The 12,731-nt window shown below is 47.2% G+C and overlaps 1 long non-coding RNA gene across 2 annotated transcripts; it reads right to left on the bottom strand.

The window, feature by feature from the left end:
* Positions 1–2,783: 2,783 nt before the first annotated feature.
* On the bottom strand, positions 2,784–6,565 carry LOC138920288 (uncharacterized). Of its 2 annotated transcripts, none has more exons than XR_011431166.1 (3): positions 6,518–6,565; positions 5,053–5,170; positions 2,784–3,987 (listed from the first exon to the last, which is right to left on the bottom strand). It is a non-coding gene; the product is annotated as an uncharacterized lncRNA (long non-coding RNA). The 2 variants fall into 2 exon arrangements; XR_011431165.1 differs by having other exon boundaries at positions 2,784–3,899; positions 6,518–6,562.
* Between the last annotated feature and the right edge of the window lie 6,166 nt (positions 6,566–12,731).

The following is a 12,731-nucleotide window of genomic DNA, read 5'->3' as shown; positions in this document are numbered from 1 at the left end:
TATGGTAACTTTTCCTCCCTGTCCATGGTTCTCCCCTTTGTAAGAAGGACTCTTGTAAACAAACACAAGATTTCCCAAGAACAATGGTAGTTGCTCTTTTGGTACTTGGTTTGAAAAAATGTTATAGTGAGGAATGCTTACCTTTAAAATGAGTTGGCATTTAATTGAACCCAGGAGCACTTATGTAAATGTAATAATAGTGCATATCTGTGTGAAATGCTTTTTATTCAGTCTGCAGACGATGTTTGGCTCATGGATGAATGTGAGAACCCCTTGATAAAACTCTGTGCCTACTCTCTTGGGGTCCATGGCCAAGCTCAGGAACCACAGATCCGAGCAAGTCTCTAATCCCTCCTCTCTGCTCCCCAACTCCTCCTGTGTACGGGTCTCCAAATCATTGAACCGTAGAGCTGGAAGGAGAACACTCCATTTACCGGATCCCATCACTCCATTTCACAGATGAGGAAATGGAGGGGGAGTTACTGTCCCAGGAGTCACATAGCCAGTTAGTGGCCAAGTCAACAGTAAAATTTAGGTCCCTTGTCTCCCAGTCTACAGCTTTTTCTACTATTAAAAAATTTAAAATTGCCGTTCTCCCATGGTAACATTTTGTGCCAAAAATTTGATCTCTCAGTGTCCTCCAGATTGAACAGATGGTAAACATTTCCTTTCTCTCCTCGCCTTCCCACTCCCTGCTCATTCTAAGGCAGTAAGTTCTAGAATGGCAGGGCGTCTGCTCCTAGCTAAGGACCAAGTCCTACACCATGGGAACAGCGGGCATGACCAGGTTTAGCCTACTTGAGATTAAGGACAAGAGAGGTCATCTACTCCCTGTTCCCCACCCCAAGGACAAGAGGGGTTTAAGTCAGCCGTGGGCAGAACAGACAGGTGTGGGGCCCAAAATGGAGGGAGCTCCTGGATGTGAGGCTAACTGGTTAGCCTGGAAAGCTCTAGAAGAGACCACATGTAGGTGTGTATTAATAGCCATCCTATGTCTGCATGGCATTTCACAGCTCAAGTGTACATGCTCATCCCCAAGATCCTACCTGTGCCCTGTGAAGTACAAATACTGGGTCCCTGAGTCTCAAGATAAGTCACCTGGCCAATGGCGTCTGGCCAGAACTTGGATCTGCTGTCTCCTTGTCATTCACTGGCTGCCACTGCACCAGAATCCACAGGGCAATTTAGGGGCTTGAAGGTGGAGCTTTGCCTGCCAGAGACAAGTACACTTGCTTTTTTATTTTCATTCCCAAGGCCGGAAAACAGATTTGACCCAGTCAGTGGTTAGCACCCCAGACCAGGAGGTTCTAGGCAGACAGTGATCAAATTTAGAGGATAGAGGAGTCTTCACAAAGAAAAGATCCAGACTTTCCTCTGCAGTCAGAGGCATCTACATACATCTGGAAAATGTTGTGGCCCATTGAAAAATAAATAGCCCTTCTAGGAAATGCCCTCATCTTAGGATGTTTGCAGCGTGAAAGGAACTTGGTCCTAGGGAAGTAGTTGTGACTGTTTGGTTTTATCTCCCGAGGGTCACTTTAGACATACAATTCGAGTGATCTGCTGTGTTCTCACAGTTTTCAGTCCTCTGGTCACTCTGGCCAGAGACGGACAGCTGATCCAAGTGGAGCCGATTACACCACCCCACCCATGCCATAGCTGATTTTTCTGGGAATGGACACTGGAATCAGATCAAGCTGGGGCAATCCAGACCCTGTCCTGGGATTGTTTTTTCTTGGGTTATGTCTGGTGACAAAGCTGGGTGATCTGAGCCTGGATGCTGCTGGCAGTCACATGTCCGGCGGAGAAGACGAAGAGAAGAAAGCCTCTCAGAGAAAGGCTGAGAAGAGAACTTCAGGGCGCCCTGGGAACATTCTGTTTCTGGTTTTAGTTGACTTTCAGGCTCCGAATTACCACAATTCAGTTATATAAGTTTTAAAAAAATTCCATTTGTCACTTGCAACCAAAAAAATTCTGACTAATTCTTTTGTGGTACAAAAGCAGTAAATTTCTTAAAAATAAGCTTCACGTCTTATTCATCTTAAACTCTGCAGTGTCTAGTGCCACCACATGATTTTCTCTGAGTAGACCCAGAGGAATATATTTAAAAATATAAATGATATCTCTATTATTCCAGGCTGCAAATGTATGTTGAATGTCTATCTCCAGATCTACATAGGAAAAGCCACATAGTGAAAACTCCTAGAGAACTGAATATAATTCTAGGAAACAGGCTCAGGGATGAGGTTCCCTGATGTTCCAGTTAGATGGTCTGTGTGTAGCAAGGGGTCCAGGGAGGGCAGGCCATCATCCTGTAGTGGGGGAGGTGGAGGGGGGTGAGGAAGAAGTGACACTATCTAAAGGCAACAGGACTCCAGCCCACTAGCTGAGCCCTGGACTAGGGCAGAGGACCTGGGAAGGCAGACCGGTCAGGGCAAGGCAAGGGATGGGAGACGTTGTAACGTTTTGGAATTTGCAAGGACCTGAGGAAAAATGTGTTCTACTCTTAGCCTTGTTCTCTGAAATGATCTTTCTTCAGGACCCAGTCTGTGGAAAGCTTCTCCTGCTTGTTCAGCTTGCCTTTTTGGTGAATCTGCTGATTTTCAGTGGACTCACAATCCCACAGCTTAATCCTATTCAGTGATTTCCAAACACGTAGAGGAGATAGAGAGACTTGCGTGTGATATATTTTCTACAACAAATCTCTAAAGAGCCTGTTCAAAAGGAGAGGTCAAATGAGTTTAAAGTGGAGCCACAGTAATCACACAAAAGATACATTATCATAAGCTGTGAACAGAAAACATAGTTTATTTATAAAGAGTAAACAACCCTTATGTAATTCACAAAGGAGACACAGGGCCATCGTGGACTCCCGCCATGATAGTCCTGTGTTGGCGATCACTGTCTGTCGGCCCTAAAGAAGAACTTCAGCCTTATGGGTAGGTTTCTCTAAATTTAGACTGCTGTTCTAGAATTGAGCTTCATTCAAGTGTTAAAGAGGTCAATGGCATTATAACAATGGTGTTATTTAATGACAGAAAAAGAAACGTTATAATAGAAAAATATTTATTGGCTTGAAATTAAGTATTTAGACGCTGGGTATAGAAAGCCATTTTCGGGGATAAGACCTTAGCAGCATTATGTTAAATTAGGTATTTAATAAGTTAGATATTTAATATAGGTAACTAATAGGTTTATTTAATACAAATAAATTTGTATTTAACACAAATAAAGTATTTGTGGATACTCTAGAGCAGTGGTTCTTAACTCTCAGGATCGTGGGTCCCTTTGAAGATATTGACACATTCACACTCTTTTACATACAATTTCAGGACTTTTTGGGTCTGTTGAACTCTATCTGCTGTCCTCTAGATCAAGAACCTTTGCTCTACAGGACCCTACGGTGAAAACACCTGTGAAAGGGAATGTAAAAGATTTAGTTGGGGATTCTGGTAACAGTAGACTGTGTATTGCCAACCAGATCTCCCACTGCAAGCAACTAGAGTTGCCGAATAAAACAAGAAATATTTGAGGGCTTTGGAGAGGTATGAAGACAGCCGGGACTGGAGAAAATTCTGGATAGAAGGGAAACTCCTTGAGGTGAGCCTGATATTCTAAACTGCTTTTCCCTTCAAGGCATTTCTTCCTGAGTCTTAAGGAGCGAGGACAGGGAGCGTGAGAAGCCGAGTAGAAAGTGACTTCTAAGAGGCAGAGAATTTGCTCACAGCTTTCATCTATTTCTCAAGGCTGGGGAGACGAAAATGGGAGTTGAGAGCTTCCAAGACAGCAAAACTCAAGAGGCCTGTGTCCCGCAGGAAGTGAGGCGATGCTGACCACGAATCCCCTCGAGGCGTTCACTGATCAGGAAGTGGTCAAGCTGCACACAGGGCTTCCTAGTGCTGGGGAGAGAGGAACTGGATTTCAGGGGCGGCCACGGAGAAGAGACGCTGATGAACACTCCGGAATGCCAGCTGGGATCTTCAAGGACTACCTCCACGGAGGAAGAGCAAACCAAAGCAGATCAGGCCTGGGTTAGAGTTGAGTAATCGGCCCCTGGTCTGTCTGCTACAAGGTCAAGCCTCATCCAGAGCCTCCACAGCTTTTTTAGAGACAACCTCTAGAATTAAATAAAAAAGGACTGGCCATACCCAGGACTAACTTAAGGGCTTGCTGCTGAATCACTTTATCCTCAAAACTGTGAACCAAGAGGCTACCTCCCGCTGATTGCCCCTTACCTCTAGGGTCCCCTAATGAGCTGGCCTCTGTAGTGACTGGCCTTGTAACTGAAACCTAATGTAAGCAATTCTGTAATTCTGAACTGTTTGAAATTTAATTCCACTAAAATGACATCGTGAAACTGGGGCATTATGAAGGATTCCTGACAAAAGAAAAATAGGTTTGACCGCCCTGGTCTTCAGCTCATGCCTGAATCACACCCAGGACTAAGCGCATCCAGCCTCTAAGCTTGCATCCTCTCAGCTCAGCATTATTATGGATTTCAGATCATGGGCAAGTGCTGAAAAATTGTGGACACCCTGGTCCTAAGCTCCTTTCCCTAAACTCTGGGACCATGGCATCCAGCGGCTGCTTGCTTTTTCTTTGCCTTCTATCTTGTCAAATGCACAAGTTATGTTAGGATGGCTCGATTAGGGTCACAGATATTATACATGCTTATTCTTCTGTGAGAAAACCAAGCCGGTGGCTCATGTCATCCCGCACAGGGCCTTTTTCAGAGATGTTATCTCTGAGACATTTGAGAAGTACAGAAACTTCCTTTTGCTGACTTGCAAATAGCATCCCCCTCAGCAAAACTGTGTCCTCTGCTCCCTGATAGGAGCCTTCACAGCCCAGAGGTTTGAACTGTTCCACTGCTGTTGGCAGGGGGCCCAGGTGATGAGTGTCTACCCAAGGGCCGAGACTCTCACACTCTAGGAAGCTGGAGGGAAGTACACGAGGGCATTTCTTTTGCAACGCCTACAGGCAAGAGGAAACCCATCCAACTTAATGGCTTCTGGTTGGGTAAGTTCCTGGCACTAGGAAGACTTAGCTTACCATTTGACATCACAGACTGTTCCATACACAGGACATCACTGCCGTTACGCAGGGAGTGGAGACGATGCCAGAACTTCGTGCACCTCGTTTAGTGGAAAGATAGTATTTATGAGTATACCTGTGGGTATTTAGAAGAGTTGCAGCATTCGAAGTGCCCGAATGAAGCACGATCCTCACTCTGCCACACACACACACACACACACACACAGAGTTCCAGCTCTCCGGGGATGTTGTTTCTCTCTCTGTTCTGGAGACGCGTAAGTGGCTGAGCATGCTGGGGCAGGCATAGACTCTTCGTTCACACATACCAGCGCTGTGGTTCAGTTACTCCCTCAACCTGGCGAGTGACTTCACCTCTCAGAACCTCCCTTTCCTCATCTGTAAAATGGGGATAATGGGACCCACTTCACAGATTGTTCCGAGATTTAAAGGTATGAGAGGAGATGGAACAGCTCCTGGCGCACAGTAGGAGTTTGGTACTTGGAGCTGTTCTGACTGTCGTTTCGGGGGCCAGCGTCCTCTTTCTCTCCCCACACTTTTGCCGCCACCCATAGAACAGGGGTTTTCCCAACAGAAATCCTGGTGAGGAAGTTTTCCCCTCACCTTCCTCTCTGGAGGCTCCCTGAGGAAGTGTGTCTGCTGGTCTCGGCCCCTCCCTGCAGCCTCCCCACCCGAGCCTGCTCGTTCTCTTTCCACTTCAGCCTTCTTTTCTAGAAACACACCTGCTTAAGGCCTAGCCCCAGGACACGCTTTCTCAGCCCAGCCTGCTTGTTGGCATTACCTGGGAGCTTCCAAGTCTGAGCCAGTGCCTGGGTCCAGCCTCCTGGATTCTGAGGAGATTGGGGTGGTGTGAGGCTCAGGGAGGAGCAGCTTTAAGAGCTCCCAGTGGTTTTAACCTGTAAGCCGGTCTAACATCACCATCCTAGAGGCAGCCTGCATGCTGTCTTTCACTCTGATTCTTTCCTTCAATCTGAGGGTGTTGGATGCTTTGTGCTCTCCACACTGTAGGTTGGGGAGTCCCTACTCTGCAGATCCAGCCGTCCCACGTTGGACCCCACGCCCCGCCCTGGAAGTACGTCATAGGAAGAGCCTTCTTTGATCACAGGGGTCAGCTGAGGTCTTAAATCAGCGTTACCGGTATTGAATCAGACACTACAGTTCAGTCCCCATCCGAGTTCTCGCTTTGTGTCTGTTCCCAGGACCAGCGCAGGGGAGGGTGTGATTAAATCAGCGCCCCCATTTTCCACACCACTGTTACTAGCAGTGATGTCCACCTATCCCCCCCGCACGTGGGTGTCTGTTTTCCTCTGTGGATTCTCTAACAGTTCCACCTTCTCCACGGTTTCTACCACAGCTTCTGGCGTCCCTACCTGGTTCTTCATCCTTCAAGAGAGCGCCTGATGGAAGAATTCCCTGGCTTACCAGACTGGTTATGGATGTCCAGATAACAAAGATTCTTGCTTACCTTTCTCTGAAAGCCACTTGCCAGGAGAGCAAATTCAGAATCTCTGATGACATGAGAAAACTATCTTTAACAAGCCAAGCAGGTTATGATGTCATTTTGGGTGTGGCCTTGATGTCCACTTGAAATAAAAGGCTAGGCCTTTTCTTCAGTCCTGGACACTTGAATCCCTATTTGGTCAGGAACAACTCGAGTGTCAGCTTGGCATCTTGCCTCTATTTTATCAGGGAGGGAGAGGGCTGAGGACAAGACCCAGGATTTCCAAGGGACTCAACACAGGGGCATTGAAATGCCACTCTGTGGATGCCATCCTTGAGTCCTGAGTCTGACTCATGTGTGGTACTTGCTTGCCTGGCCTCTCTGAATGATTTTCTTTCTAGTAAGTGTTCTCGACCCTTAGTCTGCAGACTGTCTTTTGTAGTTATAGCTTTGCGGCCTCATCTGCAGCTCCCTCTATGGGCCCCAGTGTGCCCGCAAGATGAGCAGTGACCCAGAACAGCCTCCAGAGAAGGCAGTTGTTGGGGGAAGGATGTTGGGGGAAGGGGCTGGACAAGAACTTCTTGGCTTTCTGGTTGCCCAAAGGAAAGAGAAGAACCCTACTCTGAGGAGGAGGTCATTACTGTAGGATGAAGCCCCGGCCCTGTGCTCTCCTCATCCTGCTCTGCTGAATTCCTGACCAAGTTCTGTTAGGCTGTGAAGGTGTAACCTGGATTTGTAAAATAACCCTGTGCTGCTATGAGCCTGGGCAGGGAGAAAGGGTGGAGGAACTTCACCTCTAAGTACCATGGAGTGGTCTTCCTTATCCACGACTAACAAGGTAATTATCAAAGTGTGGTCCTTGGAGCAGCAGCATCAGCATCACCTAGGAACTCTTAGAAATGCACATTATCAGGCCCTACTCCGGAACTACTGACTCAGAAAAATTCTCTGAGTGGGCCCAGTAATTTGTGCTTTAACAAGCCCCCCAGGTGATTTTGATGCACTCTGTAGTGTGAGAACCACTGGCCTAATAAAATGGGGGGAATGTGACTCATTCTCTAGGTAACCACTGCTCAGGTGAATGATGATTGGTTAGTAGAGCTGTACACATCCTATCCTTTAGAACCCTGGGAAAAGGAGCAGGAGAACAGAGGTTCCACTACGTACTTGGATCTTCCCTTAAGAATGTTACTGCTGGTCTCACATTGGCCCAGATCCCTTGAGGATCAGTTCTAAGAAGACTGTGCCCATCTCCTTTCCCAGCTGGAGATATTAGGACCTTGCTGAAGCTTGTCCACCTTGGGGATGCGTGACCTTCTGACCCGTGGGCTTCCTAGGGGAACTGACACTCTCTCAGCTTGGAGGATTCATGTACCTGGGTAGGGCTCAACTCAGTCTCTCATGAAAATAATGGTCCCAGGACGGGGCAGTTCATCCAATTTTTCCTGTCAGTTTCATGCAGCAGGAAATGCATGAGATCTGAGCGAGAACATCTGAGTTCCTACCTGGGATCTGCCACTTACCAGCTGTGGGAACTTGTGTTTAATCTCTCTGAGTCTCAGTTTTCCTATTTGTAAAATGAGGATAATAATAATACCCACTCCCTAAGGTTTTTGTGAGGATTAAATAAAATAGTAAAAGTGAAATGCCTATATATATATAAAGCCTTGTGCCAGCAGGGTGCTCCATCAGTGCTAGGTTGTTTTGTTGGTAACTATCCCTCCAAGCTTCCAGGACTTTGCTGCGGAGGGAGCCTGGGCAGCCCTGTGATAAACGGACCACCAGCAAGACCCCAGAAGCCCTCCGTGTCTCTGTACTCCTTCTTGTGGCTGATTCTTGACACGTGGTGTTTTAACCAATGATAGCCTAAGATGGGAGGCTCCACAGAGGTCCCTGAGCAGTTTCCTAGAGCGCAGTCTCTTTTGTCCAAGGCTGCTCTGATGGCAGATGTAACTGATAATCAAATTAACTCTTTGCATACAAATTTATCTCCCAATGAACATTTTAGAATCAGAGTTGGGGACCATCTGGAGATACTTCCGTTCAATATTACCCTTTCTGTCTGTTTCAGATGGTTCTTAAGTTTTGATGGTTTGGAATAGCTGAACTCTGTCATTATCCAAAGCAGTGGTTCTCAATTGGGGGCAATGTCTAGACCCATTTCTGGTTGTCCCAACTGAGGAGGAGGCCTCTACTGACATCAGATGAGTAGAGGCCAGAGATGCTGATAAACATCCTACGATGCACAGGTACATACCTGTCGAAATGCCTGGAGACGCTATCCCAGTAGGGACTGGGATGGGCATGGAATCCTCAAGGATGCAATGCTCTGAACTAAAGGATAACCCCCCAGACTTCCAAGAGTGACCCCACTGCTACCTCTGAGGCTGTCTTAATGTTATGGGTTGAATTGTCTCCCTCAAAAAAAGTATGTTGAAGTCCTAGCCCCCAGTAATTCAGAATGTGACCTTGTTTACAAATTAGATCTTTATAGAGGTTGCCAAGTTAAAATGAGGTCATTAGGGTGGCCCCTAACCCAATATGACCGGTGTCCTCATAAAAAGCTAAATTTGTACACAGAGACAGACACGCACACAGAATGCCATGTGAAGATGAAGGCAGAGATCAGGGTAATGCAACTACAAGCCAAGAAACCCCAAAGATTGCCAGCAAACCATCAGAAGCTAGGAGAGGGGCATGGAACAGATTTTCCCTCTTGGCCCTCAGGAGCAACCAACTCTGCTGATATCTTGATCTTAGACTTTCAGCCTCCAGAACTGTGAGGAAATAAATTTCTGTTGTTGAAGGCACCCAGTTTGTGGCACTTTGTTATGGCAGCCCTAGAAACTGGACACACGTGTGAACCAAACTATGAGGCTGCTGTCCATCACCACCACACCTGCATCCCTGAGCTGTCTCGCTGTGGTCCACACCCACAGAGCTCATCAGCGGCACTCATCACTGAAGCAGTTCAGGATCTCATTGCTGCAGCTGTTGCCATCTGCAAAAGCATCCGTGCCAAGGCCACACTGAGCTGCCTCAGCAGCGCTGCTATAGTTGGCAAACAGGCCGCGCCACAATCACTTCAGAAATGCCTGCTGTGCCTCAGCAATGGCCAACTTGTCCTCCCACACCTCGCGGCTGCCAGTGCCGCCCCCTCAGCTGTTCTCCTTCCTTGATTGGGAAGCTGTTGCCCAAGGCTGTCCCTGGCTCAGCAGCACCCCCTTACTGTCCCAGGCTCCTTCAGCAGCTCTACCATCACCCAAAGACCCACCGAGTCAGAGCTCCCATTGCTGCCTCCCCCACTCTCTGCTGCCACCGGAAATCCTTGTCTTCACGGGAGTGGGTCACAGCCCCGGATGCCTGTAGTAAGCAGAGGCTGGGCCTCCCAGGGTTGCAGCTCCTGTGTGATTGCCTATATTGTTCTCGGCGTTCGTATAGCTCTGTAGATCCAAGGAGAACCCCTTGTGTTACCACACAGCTACACAGAAATATTAATAGGCACACAGCTACACAGAAATATTAATAGGCTCAATTTATTTGGGTACTGACTATGGGCTAAGCACTTAATGTATGTGATTTAATTTACTCTTGACAAAAAAAGCCCCAAGAAAAGAATTATCATTCCCATTTATTGATGAGGAAATAGAGGATCAGAGAATTTAAATAACTTGCCCAAAGTTATGGAGTGAATAGGTTGAGGAGTTAAAATTCAAACTGATGTTTGGCTTACTCTAATGCCTACCCTCTTCCCAGGGCAGGACACTGATGCTCACACAAGCCTTCTGCTGGAAATGTAAAGCTATAATACGATGACCATAATTTTTCTCTTTTCAGTGGTCCTGGGGCGAGTGAAATGCCCACACACCCTTGCTAGGCTGGCAGGTGAGCAGTCTGTCTCATGATCTTATAAGGCAGAAGGATTCCATGACTGTCTGGACCCTATTGTGATTGTTAGAGGTTTTTGGGAGTCCAGTCACTGGACTCCTCTCCACTTTGGATTCTAACAATTCTAGAAACAGACACTAAAAGACAAATGAGGCTTAAAGTATAGTATCAGATGTCTTGTCCAAGGTAGGGGGCTTCTAATCTGTCACACTGGACCCCAGCTAGGACTGGGGCAGAGTGGGACTTCCCACCGCTTCCCTTCCACGTCAGCCTAGACCTGGGGACTCATCTGGGGAAAGCTTGAGTCTACGCGTGAACTCCAGGTCCCTGCCAGTTGCCTGAAGGGAGCCCACTTCATATCTTGTCAAATGTGAGAGAAAGAGAGCACCCCAGAAAAAGAGAAGAGCAGAGTGAGAGAGGCAAGTGGAGAGCTCGAGCCAGAGAAGAGCCGTGCACTCAGTTACTTCCCGAATGCAGACCAGATGCAGCACATCCACCACGCTCAGGCTCACAGAGAAGACAAGAAGGGAAAGGAGAGCACTGTCCTCATGAAACTCAGGGCCCCACCCTCTGGGGAATGTGGACTGTGGAAGTCAGGATCTCCCCATCTCATCAATTAGTTAAGTGACTCTTTCTCCCAGGAATCGGTGTAAGGGTGGAGAAAACTGGCAGTATTTGCTCCCAAATGGCTCCCTCTTGGGACGAAACTTACATGGGAACAAGAGAACAAAAGCATATATAGAATTCCCATCAGTGCTAAGAGTGGTTCATCCTGTTGGGAATAAATACTTCAAAGAGGTTGAGGGGAGGCTCAAAGGGGAATAGTGTAAGCACGTAACCTGGAGAGTAAGGGATCTGAGATCAACAGCTATCTCAAGTCCCCGCAGGTTGTCTTCTCTCCTTGGGGCTTGGAGCTCTCTAATGTCCCGCATGTCCCTGCCTGTGGGTGGGGCCATCTTGTCATAGTCTGCCGTCCCTTTATAGTGCTTGTACAGTCTAGATCAGTGGGCTCCAAACTGGCTTTCTTTGAAGATTCTTTTCTCAAACACTTATGATACGGAAATGAGGTGTGATCATCAGATAAAAGAACTTCCATAGTTGATGTGGACACATTTGATACGTGTCAAAATGTCAGGAAAGTCTGAGCCCACCTGAGGACACTTCCAATGTCAATGGCGGGTACTGAACAGCACAGGATGCGAGACGCCCGCAAGAAAAATGGTTGGATGGAAAAATGTTCACATTGGGAGCAAAACTTATATTTGCAGCTTTAATTCTCCTATCTCTCTGGGTTCCTTGATGCCTATCAGAGGCCGAGGATTATTATGGTCAGGCAAGGGGAGTGACACTGGTCCTTAAGGGTTGTGGTGGTTGTTTAAAATTGGAGAAGGTTGAACTATAACATGATTGTGTAATGTGGAAGGGGGCTTAACCTGTGTAAATCTTTGTAAGTTTTGTTTGTTTGAACTGATCTGGAACGACTTGCTCCCACGATGCTGGCAGGCTCTCAAGTTATTTCCTAAGACTCTGCAAGCCAGGCTGGTCTGTGCGATTCTGAGTCTCCCATTACTTTTCTTCACCACCTGCCAGAGCCAAACATATGTTAGTAGAAACCATTACGACCCCACAGGTCTTTGCAGGGTGTGAAATGGATTGCTGTGCTGAGTCCTACCAGGAATGGGCGGCAGTTCAAATACGGAGGGAGGGAGGTCAGCTGGTGTTCCCCTGATACCTAGCAAACAGAGTTTTTATGCCAAACAACATCATTAAATGATCTTTCCAGTCCCTTCCAGCTGTAACATCCTGCGACACTTCACCCAGTGCTGTGAGGATTTTATCAGATAAAAGTTGAGAGACAAAAAGCAAAACATCCATCTATGTATTTAGAGTTGGGATAAATCTTACGTATAACATAAAGTCCAGCAGAAGGATAAGGTAAAAGCAAAGTTCCAGTTCTGAAACTTAATATGCGCAACACAGAAAGCCAGTCTCTTTCCACGTTTTTCACACTCCCATCCCTTCACCACCTTTTGTTCTAGGAACCCAACTGCTGTATTTAGACTCAAACGCTCAAACGGTCCGCTAAATGAAGCCACAGCTGCTCTGTCAGGAACGTCACATTAAAATGTGTTCTGAAACCATTTGGCAATGTTCTGAGGACAACTTTCCTTTCATGAGCTACAAAACCAGCTCTGGGCATCGAGGAGACTTCCAGCAGCCCCTGCAGTTCCTGAGGGATCAGGGTAGCCAGAGGGAGGGCAGTGGCCGGGGCCAGCCGGCGCTGGGCCGAGTGGAGTAGCCAAAAGAGAACAAAAATTGGTTTTTTAGATTCAGTTTTCTTTCTTTATTT

Source organism: Equus caballus, chromosome 23 (genome assembly GCF_041296265.1).
Source record: "Equus caballus isolate H_3958 breed thoroughbred chromosome 23, TB-T2T, whole genome shotgun sequence".
In the NCBI taxonomy this organism is placed as follows: domain Eukaryota; kingdom Metazoa; phylum Chordata; class Mammalia; order Perissodactyla; family Equidae; genus Equus; species Equus caballus.
The sequence above is the reverse complement of the archived record's forward strand: the minus strand, read 5'-3'. Positions and strand labels throughout refer to the sequence as shown.